Source organism: Capsicum annuum, chromosome 2 (genome assembly GCF_002878395.1).
Source record: "Capsicum annuum cultivar UCD-10X-F1 chromosome 2, UCD10Xv1.1, whole genome shotgun sequence".
Taxonomy (NCBI): domain Eukaryota; kingdom Viridiplantae; phylum Streptophyta; class Magnoliopsida; order Solanales; family Solanaceae; genus Capsicum; species Capsicum annuum.
The window spans coordinates 104,675,332-104,684,716 of NC_061112.1; the positions used below are offsets into that span (position 1 = coordinate 104,675,332).

The 9,385-nt window shown below is 30.6% G+C and overlaps 1 pseudogene; it reads left to right on the forward strand.

Annotated features, from left to right (window-relative positions):
• The first annotated feature begins 2,189 nt into the window (after nt 1-2,189).
• On the forward strand, nt 2,190-2,870 carry LOC124896229 (annotated as a pseudogene).
• The last annotated feature ends 6,515 nt before the right edge of the window (nt 2,871-9,385 follow it).

Below are 9,385 nucleotides of genomic sequence, written 5' to 3' on the forward strand. Positions count from 1 at the left end.
GGGAGGATTCATAAAAGGAGATAGAACGAAGCACATTTCATCAAAGCTTTTCTACATACATGAGCTCCAAAAGAATGGTGATATTAACGTGCAACATATTCGTTTAAGTGACAATGTGACTTATGTATTCACCAAGTCTCCTTCAATTTCAACTTTTAAGAAGACGGTGCACAAGATCGGGATGCAAAAGTTCAAGGATGTTATCATTAGGGAGAGTTAATATGCGTTGTACTTTTTTTTCTTATGAGGTTTTGTCCCACTGGGTTTTCCTTGTAAGATTTTTAATGAGGCAGCCTATATGCGTATTATTAGAGATGTGTACTCTTTTTTCTCCACTAGATTTTTTTTCCCACTGGATTTTTTCTAGTAAGGTTTTAACAAGGCACATTATCTATCAATTAGACATTTAAGGTGGAGTGTTATAAATATATTACCATATATTGTGAATGTCTACTTTACCATATATAGTGAATGTCTATTTATGGAAAAGTTAGAAACCCCAAGTTTAGTTTTTCCCTATATATAAAGGGGTTTTCCTTCATTGTAATACACCCATCAATAATCCCTCAAGAGAAATAAGAATTACTCTCTATTCTCTCTCTACTCTTCTTATTTGTTCTTTAATATTTCATAACAACATATTTGTATTAACTAACTTTTTAATCAATTAACCTAGACAAATTCTCTAAAGTGTTGTCATTTTTATTTTATCTTAGTTTTCTTTTACTTAATTCATAATTTCTTCACCTAATTTATTTTGTCTAAAATAGATTAAATTGGTTCCTTCAATTTTCTCCTTAAAATAAGTCTTTTAAAGATTAAGTATTTTATTCCAAAATGACATTTGTTATGTTCATATAACTAATAGTCCATTTGGATTAAAGTAACTTTTTTCGAATTCAAGAAACTAATTTTCTTGTAAATTTTAACTTTTCATGATTAATAAGCACTTTTAATTTAACACTCTCTTAGCATTTATTTCAAAAGAATTTTCTATAACATAATAATCAGTATATGTACTTTCTTTTTAAAGAAACAATGTTTGAATCAACTTACATTCAGTATTTGAATTTTCGTTATACTTGTGTAGATTTCAAATTCAACATTCTTTGATCTTTTTTATCCACCTTTATCAGTATTTTTTGTGGATGCAACTTTTCATCTCTTCTGCCAACAATTTCTTTATTTCTAGAAGGTAGTTAACTGTTGATTCCTTCTATAACAAGAATCCTTGTATCACCACAAAATGTAGATCTTGTTGTTGCCTTCAAGCTCTGAACTCCGCTTGTATCACCACAAACTGTTGTTGAAGATGCAACTTGACTTGATCTAGTTTGTGCAGATCTCTTTGAGCTTCATGGTGCAGGTTGATTTGGGTTATATTTTGTTAATTTTTTTTTAAAATTGAAGGTATAGGTTGGCTTGAGCTTTTAGGCTGACAACTTTCTTGTGAACTTTGACCACTAAACTGAAACCCTTGGCTAGGTACCTGTGCATTTGAATTAGGAATCTATAAACTCATACGCAATAGTTAAGAAATTCAAAAATCAACTTCTAAAATCAAGTTAAAAGTCACTATTTAACATTGCAATATCTTCTATTATGGCCTTTTTGATGACACTTGAAATATGTTATTTTCACTCTTTGTTTGAAAAGTTTTTCATATAGCTAAAAAAAACCCCAACCTTTACCTCAAATCTCAACTACACACTTATACTTTACGGGGGTCCTATGACCCCCCTGAACATTTTAAAAATAGAATTATTAACCCCCCCCCCCCCCCCCGAAAACTCACACCCGGATGTGTAATGGAAAGTGAGCAACACACACCTGCCATGTCATGCCACATAATTTCCACATAATATTATATTTTTATATTAAAAAAATTAATTATTATTCTTTAATATATATATATATTCTCTTTCTCAACATCTTTAATAAGCTAATATACCTTTTATCTTCTCTCTAACTTTTCTCTAGCTTCTCTCTAACTTTTTTTAACTCTACAACGACTTAGACTGACAACGGTCGTCTCTCAAAGCTCCGATCAGCGAAGCTCCAATGGATACTACGAAAAATCAATAATTTTTGTTTTTAGAAACTAAAAAAGAAGTATTATTCATTATTAGTTTTTTTTTGCTTAAATTTCTGTATTTTGGAACAGTCACATATAAAAGATTGAGATCCACATGCAGATTATTCGTCTTTTATATTTCTTGTTCATTTTGTGTTCAGTTTTTGAATTCAATAAGAGATTTTTGAATTTTGTTTGCATGGATTGTGTTGAATCCCTGAAGTATTTGAGCTTGAATGCAGATTTGGGATTTGGATTTTTGGTGTTTGGGTGGTTTAGACAATTGTATAAAGTTTTGGGGTTGTTGTTGTTGTTGTTTGGTTTAGGATTGAGGGTTTTACAATTTAGTGGGTATTTTAAGGGTTGGAACAGTTTTCTTTGTGATTTATGTGGAAAATCAAGTGAATTGAGAAATGGGTGTTGTTCCAAAAATAATTTTGATGGGAAATGGAGTGAAAAAATGAAGTCTTCTAAGACTGGGTTGTTGATGAATTTGAACTTTGAAGATGAAAAAAATGGTGGTTTATTGGAATTGGATGATGAGAAGGAAGAGTTTGAAGGAGAGTGTAATGATGAAGACAAAGTGTTTGATGTTTTGTCACTGAGAAAAATGGTAAAGATGAAAAAACGGAGAGCAAGTGCTACTTGTTTGGAGCTTGAAAAGTAGAGAATGACAGCAACAACAGCTAAGGAAACAATGGGGATTGTTTTAATTGTAGTTCTATACCCTATACGATATGGCCATCCTTTTAATTATTTCATTACATACGTTGTAAGAGATAAACGAAAAGCATAAATGTTGTCATATAATTACTTCTTTAATTAATGGACATTCAATTTAATTAAGTAAATATGTTGCTTTTTACGAAGATAGTTCTATAGCCATTGAAGAATTGTTGAAGCTTTTTATGAGAGAGAGAGTGATAGTGATGAAGAAGAAAGAAAATAAAATGAAATAAAAATAATATATATATATATATATATATTATATGTACTTTTTTTTGTAAACTATATATACTTTTATATTAAAAAGATATGCAACAATACTTTTTTTAAGATTTTCGGACTACTCACTCTCTCAGAGAGAGTGAGATACACTTTTTTGCCATGTAAGCCTTTAGGGGTGTAATAATTTCATTTTTAAAATGTTCAGGGGGGTCATAGGTCCCCCGCAAAATATAAGTGTGTAGTTGAGATTTGGGGTAAAGGTTGGAGGATTTTTTTAGCCATTTTCTCTATTTCTTTCTTGATTCATCTTTGACTCTTACATTTATTTCTTACAGATCTGTCAGGTATTTTCTTAGGTTAAGGATACTCTATCTGGGATTGTTTGTCTCAGGCCCCATCTTCATATTAGAGATTGATTGTATAAAGTGATTATAAGTCTTCATGAAGGTTTCCTTCTTATACTAATGCTCCACGTAAGATTCAGGCTTTTTTTTCAACATGATACAAAACACAAATAGCATGTTGGCAAGGAATGTCTCTCAACTGTCAAGTTATACAACTACAAACCCTATTAGAAATGCTTCTTAACTGTCAAGTTCTACAACTACAAATTCTAGTAGTCAAGTTCGCTTTATGTCTATACTCCTCTTCTCCAATCTCAAATTCAACACCAGCATTCCAAAGAACCTTGCAAGTCCTAGCCCTATCCTTATTCTCCTTCAATATAAGTCTAGCCATAAGTGCAATATCACATATCCAAATATTGACAATTTAATCATATCCACTGTTTTAGTCATAATTTTTCTCCTAATTTCCTCTAATATGATAATGATAGATTTGTGTTTAGGATCTAAGATCCATGAATTAAAGATCTCACACATGTTATTTTCGACAACATCATACTTACAATCTTCTTTATAAAATACCCTAACCCATGAATCCCTAGGATAATGCAACAAATCACCAATTATATCCTTACCTTGCCTACCGAGTTGGCTCATGTAATCAAGTTGCTCTTTGAACTTCACTTAAAAACTTGTCTTTGAGCATCTCCATAACTGTTTTCTCCTCTCTTATCCCTTTCACTCTTGACTTCAAGTGGATCAGATGTGTCTAGCACTCTTCTAACTTCAGCATTTGGTAACAACTCAAAAACAACAGCATGAAAACTCTACATATAAAAAAATAGTTAAAGTACTTGATAAAGAAATAAAGTATTTCAAATAATTGACAGTTAAAAAAAATTTAAATATTATTTTTTTCATATCAACCATCACAGTAAGACCTGCTCCAGTACTCAACTGCATATTCTCTTTCAAATAGTTGATAAAAAAAATTTCAACTATGCTTGATTTTCTTGTCCACAATAGCCCAGACTATAGGAATATCTTATTGTTTCCATTCTTCCCAACTACTACTATAAGTTCAAACTTACAAGCACCCTCTAAGAAATATTTATTAAATCTTATAATTTTTCTACATCTTTTTATCCACCTTTTCTTCAATGCATCAAGACACACATAGAAATACACAAATAAATTTTTATTCGAGTCAGTTTCGATATCCATTCTTACTCAAATATAACTATCAAGATTGATTTATTTTATCATCTCAGTATAAGCACATAATCTTGTAAATTTTAGGTTTTAGTCCCCTTTGAACTCTCTTAGAACCTGTAACCTTATCTTATAACAGATTGTTCTACCCATACATAATCTCAATTTTTCTTTGCACAGTTTTTGTGTTTTTCAAATTCTTGGAGATGGTTGTTTACTTATTTCATCTTTATATCTGTTAGCAACAAATTTAGTTGTACACATCTTGCTCTTATTTGATGTTATGCATTTATGTACTGGATTATAGTTCTTAATCAAGAATTAATTTAAATCTCTGTCAATTGCACAATAACATAATCAATTGCATTTTGGTTTAAAGTTGTACTTAGCCCTCACTTTATAAGCTTAATTGGATTTTAAAAGAAATCTGAACTTTGTTTTCTACTGTGTATCTCCTCAAAACTTTTCTAAATTTCGTAGGATCATTAAAACTCATATGAAGTTCAAAAACAACAAAATCACAATTATCATCAAATCTGATTTTAGTACTTCTTCTTCTCCTTGATAAATCAACACGCACAACAACATCCTCATCTATCAAATTAGTGCGATAAACACTATGACAGTCTGAACTATCAATGCATTCTTCATCACCTCCTAATCTACCCACATATTTATCTTTCTTAATTTTTGTCAATGTCTTGAAAACCTTTATCAATACCAGTTTCACCTACTGGTATTTCTTCTCTTGTTTTTTATTTTCTTCTTCAATTTTTTTTGCTTTTACTTTCATCCCTAAAGGCTCTCAACTCTTTATCAATGTTTAAATCATCCTCATCAGTAATTTCACCATTTGATTCAGTAATAGGCAAATCTAACTCATTGCTATTCAGATCTTGATTAAGACTCCTATCTTCATTACCATGACTACCTATATCATCTTCATCATTACACTTTGGCCCTTCTAAAAGAAGAGTAGGATTCATCAATGTCATGAAGAACAAACACATCAATCTCATCACTATCTTTTAAGTCCTTTACAAAATATAATAATTGACTGTCAGGAGTAATTTGAATTGACTCACCACCATCTATATGTTGACAGTAAAACCTCTTAATATTAGAATATTCAAGGTTTTTGGTGTAGGAAAGAAACTCAATAATAATGTAGCGATCTTTATCAATAGCAACAACAAAGATTTATACTTCACCTTTATAACTAAGCTTAAGGTCGGCTACAATAATTCCTACATGATAAAAATAGATCAAAATATAGCTATCTATTATATTTACTTAACAGCCCCCAAAAGATTTTCAACAAAAGAAAATACCTAAACTTTTCTTCAACTTAAAAGTACCAAAATAACTCTATCTTTATCAGTAAAATCTTCAAAAAAAAAATTTAAATTAGTGAAATTACAAAAATATCAATAAAAATCCTAACTTAATCACCAAAATTTCCAAAAAGAAAAACTAAAAACGCAAATTCAACACAACACTATAATTTTTAGGGGTTAAAAATTGAAAAGATAAGGAAATATGTAAAATTAAAGAACAATTTTAGTCCGACCTCTAATTTCTTTAATTTCATCACTTTTAAATTTAATGTCTTCAATTTCATTAATGAAAATGAATCAATACATCATTGCTGGCATTGTACCTACAAAATAAACCTTTATTAGTTAGAAATCACTAGGAATCAAAGAAAAATCAAAACAAAAGTGAAAAAATCGTTAAGTCTTACAAAGGATTTTTCAGTCAGATTTCAATCGGAGCAAGTGGAAAATGAGACTTTTGGAATTTTTTTCCCTTTTAGTGCTGAAGGCTGACGTGGAAAGTCAATTCCTGCGTGACACAGAGGTGACTCAAGCGTATGGCTAGTAAAGTATTTGCTTTAGGCCCCCAAAGTTTTGAGACCCCAAAAAATTTAATATAAATTTTTACAATTTTAATTTCATTTAAAATAATATTAAAAATTATAAAATATAAAAGGTACAAAATTTAAATTAATTAAAAAGAAATAAGAACTATCTACTTTTTATTAAAAAATATTTTAGAACTTTTTATCAAATCTTCACATTAATAAATAAGTTTGCACAATAATATTCAAGGTAATGCATTGTAAATAAATGACTAACATCTTATTAATTAAAATTAGTCTTTACTTTTATAAATAATAATATTACTCTGTGAAATTAAATGTTTAATGTCTTCTAATAATACTATAATAAAAAATTAGTACATAAGAATAAAAAATAACTCTAAATTATTAATAATATTTTCTTATGTACATACATACATTTAAGGTCTCATAGTAAAATTTTGCGTTAGGCCACTAACTTTATTAAGATGCGATGGCTGTGTGGACATACCAAGAAAGATAAGGTGGGGAATGAGATTATTCGAGAGAAGGTGGGAGTTGCTTCGGTGGAGGACAAGATGCGAGAATTGAGGTTACGTTGGTTCGGACACGTGATGAGGAGGGGCTTTGATGCTCCAGTGCGGAGGTGTGAGATACTAGCTATGGATGGTTTTAGGCGGGGTAGAGGCAGAACGAAGAAATATTGGAGGGCAGTGATTAGGCATGATATGGAGCAGTTGCAACTTATGGAAGACATGACCCTTGATAGGAGGGTGTGGAGGAAGCGGATTAGGTTAGAGAGTTAGGGGATGGGAGTGCGTCGGTAACAGTGAAGGAGCATTTTTCTGTGTCTGTAATTTCTTATTTGTGGTGTTGTGTGATGTCTATGATTTTGGGTAAATAGTTCTTACTATTATCTTGTGGTTGTAATGTTATCTTGTTGCTAGTGGTGTTAGTTTATTTTGTATATTGTACTAGTCTATATGCACTTATCCTTTGTGTTTGCTATACTGTTATCGATTCTAAGTCGGGGGTCTATCGGAAACAGCCTCTCTACTTCACCTGAGGTAGTGGTATGATCTGCATACACTCTACCCTCCCCAAACCCCACTATGTGAGAATACACTGGGTATGTTGTTGTTGGTCTTAGAGTGGCAGATTTTAATTGGCATGTAAATTCGCATGGATAAGTTGGATTACATGTGTCTAAGATTCTTTTTTATCGGGGCAAAAGGTGCCAAAGTGACACATTTTATATTCAGTTTATTTAAAATGAACATCTTTCACTTGAGGTGCCAAAGTAAAAGATAGAGTAAAGTTGAGGTGTCTGTCGATGTGTTTTGTCTTTTCTTTGTGTTCATCTTCGTGTCCGTTTATATGCATTTATTTATGTTCAAATATAGTTTTAATATTCGGATATTGTATATTTTTTTGAGAAAAGGCTCAAATATGTCACTGAACTATTAGAAATGGCCCATTTATGTCATCCGTTAAAAGTTGGGCTCATTCATGCCATCGCCGTTATAAAACCGGTTCATCCATACCATTACTTTTTAACGGTGGTTTTCAAAAAATTTGCTTTGCCACGTGGCCTCTTATTAGAGGTCCACGTCATTTATTAAATTTTTTTAATTTTTTTTTTAAAGTTTTGATCCATTAAGAAGAATTCACCCACACCCAACCTATCACCTTAATCCACTTTAATATTACTCTTAATTTTGACCCTAGATGTAAACATATATATAATCATTTAGTCTTCGAACATGAAATTTACACACTTGAATACTACGTTTAAAATAATATATGTTAGAATAATTAATAATTTAAAATGGCAAATGAATAAATTATGATTAAAAAATAATTTATTTTGACTCTCGAAATCCGAACATCATCACATAATTTAGGACAAAGAGAATACCACATACCTGAAGGACCACAACTTTTAATTAGGAAGAACACCTAAAAATTTCTTCTAAATTTGGATTATAAGTTGTATAATTGAATTAGTGGTAGTCTTAATTATTTCGTGGACTTGGCTATTTGGTATCCTTTATACTCTTTAACGTGGATGAGACGTAGAGCATAATTTATTTTTAGGCGTGTTAGAGTTTAAAAAAAAATAAAAAAAATAAAAGATCACCATCCAGGTACGTAGGGGTTTTCAGTCCACATATTTTTTAGTGTTATTTGGTACCTACTCACACAGACACTATTTATGTGTATATTAATGGATCTTTAATGTGTATATTAAAGAATCCACCCACACAGAAAAAAGTTATGCTCTACGTCTCGTCCACGTTAAAGAGTATAAAGACTACCAAATAGCCAAATTCATGAAATAATTAAGACTACCGATAATTCAATTATAAAACTTATAATCAAAATTTAGAAGAGATTTTTAGGTATTCTTCCTAGTTAAATGTTGTGGTCCCTTATTTATGTGGTATTTTCTTCATCCTAAATTATGTGATAATGTTCCGATTTTGAGAGTCAAAACAAATTAATTTTTAATCATAATTTATTCATTTTTCATTTTAAATTATTAATTATTCTAACCTATATTATTTTAAATGTAGTATTCAAGTGTGTAAATTTTATGTTCGAAGACTAAATGATTATATATATGTTTAAATCTAGGGTCAAAATTATGAGTAATATTAAAGTGGGTTAAGGTAATAGGTTGGGTGTGGGAGAATTCTTCTTAATGGATCAAAACTAAAAAAAAAATATTTAAAAATGACGTGGACATCTAATAAGAGGCCACGTGGCAAAGCAGTTTTTTTGAAAACCACCGTTAAAAAGTAATGGCATGAATGGACCAGTTTTATAACGGCGATGACATGAATGAGCCCAACATTTAACAGATGACATAAATGAGTCATTTCTGATAGTTCAGTGGCATATTTGAGCCTTTTCCCTATTTTTTTCTATTTAACTAGTCCTAAG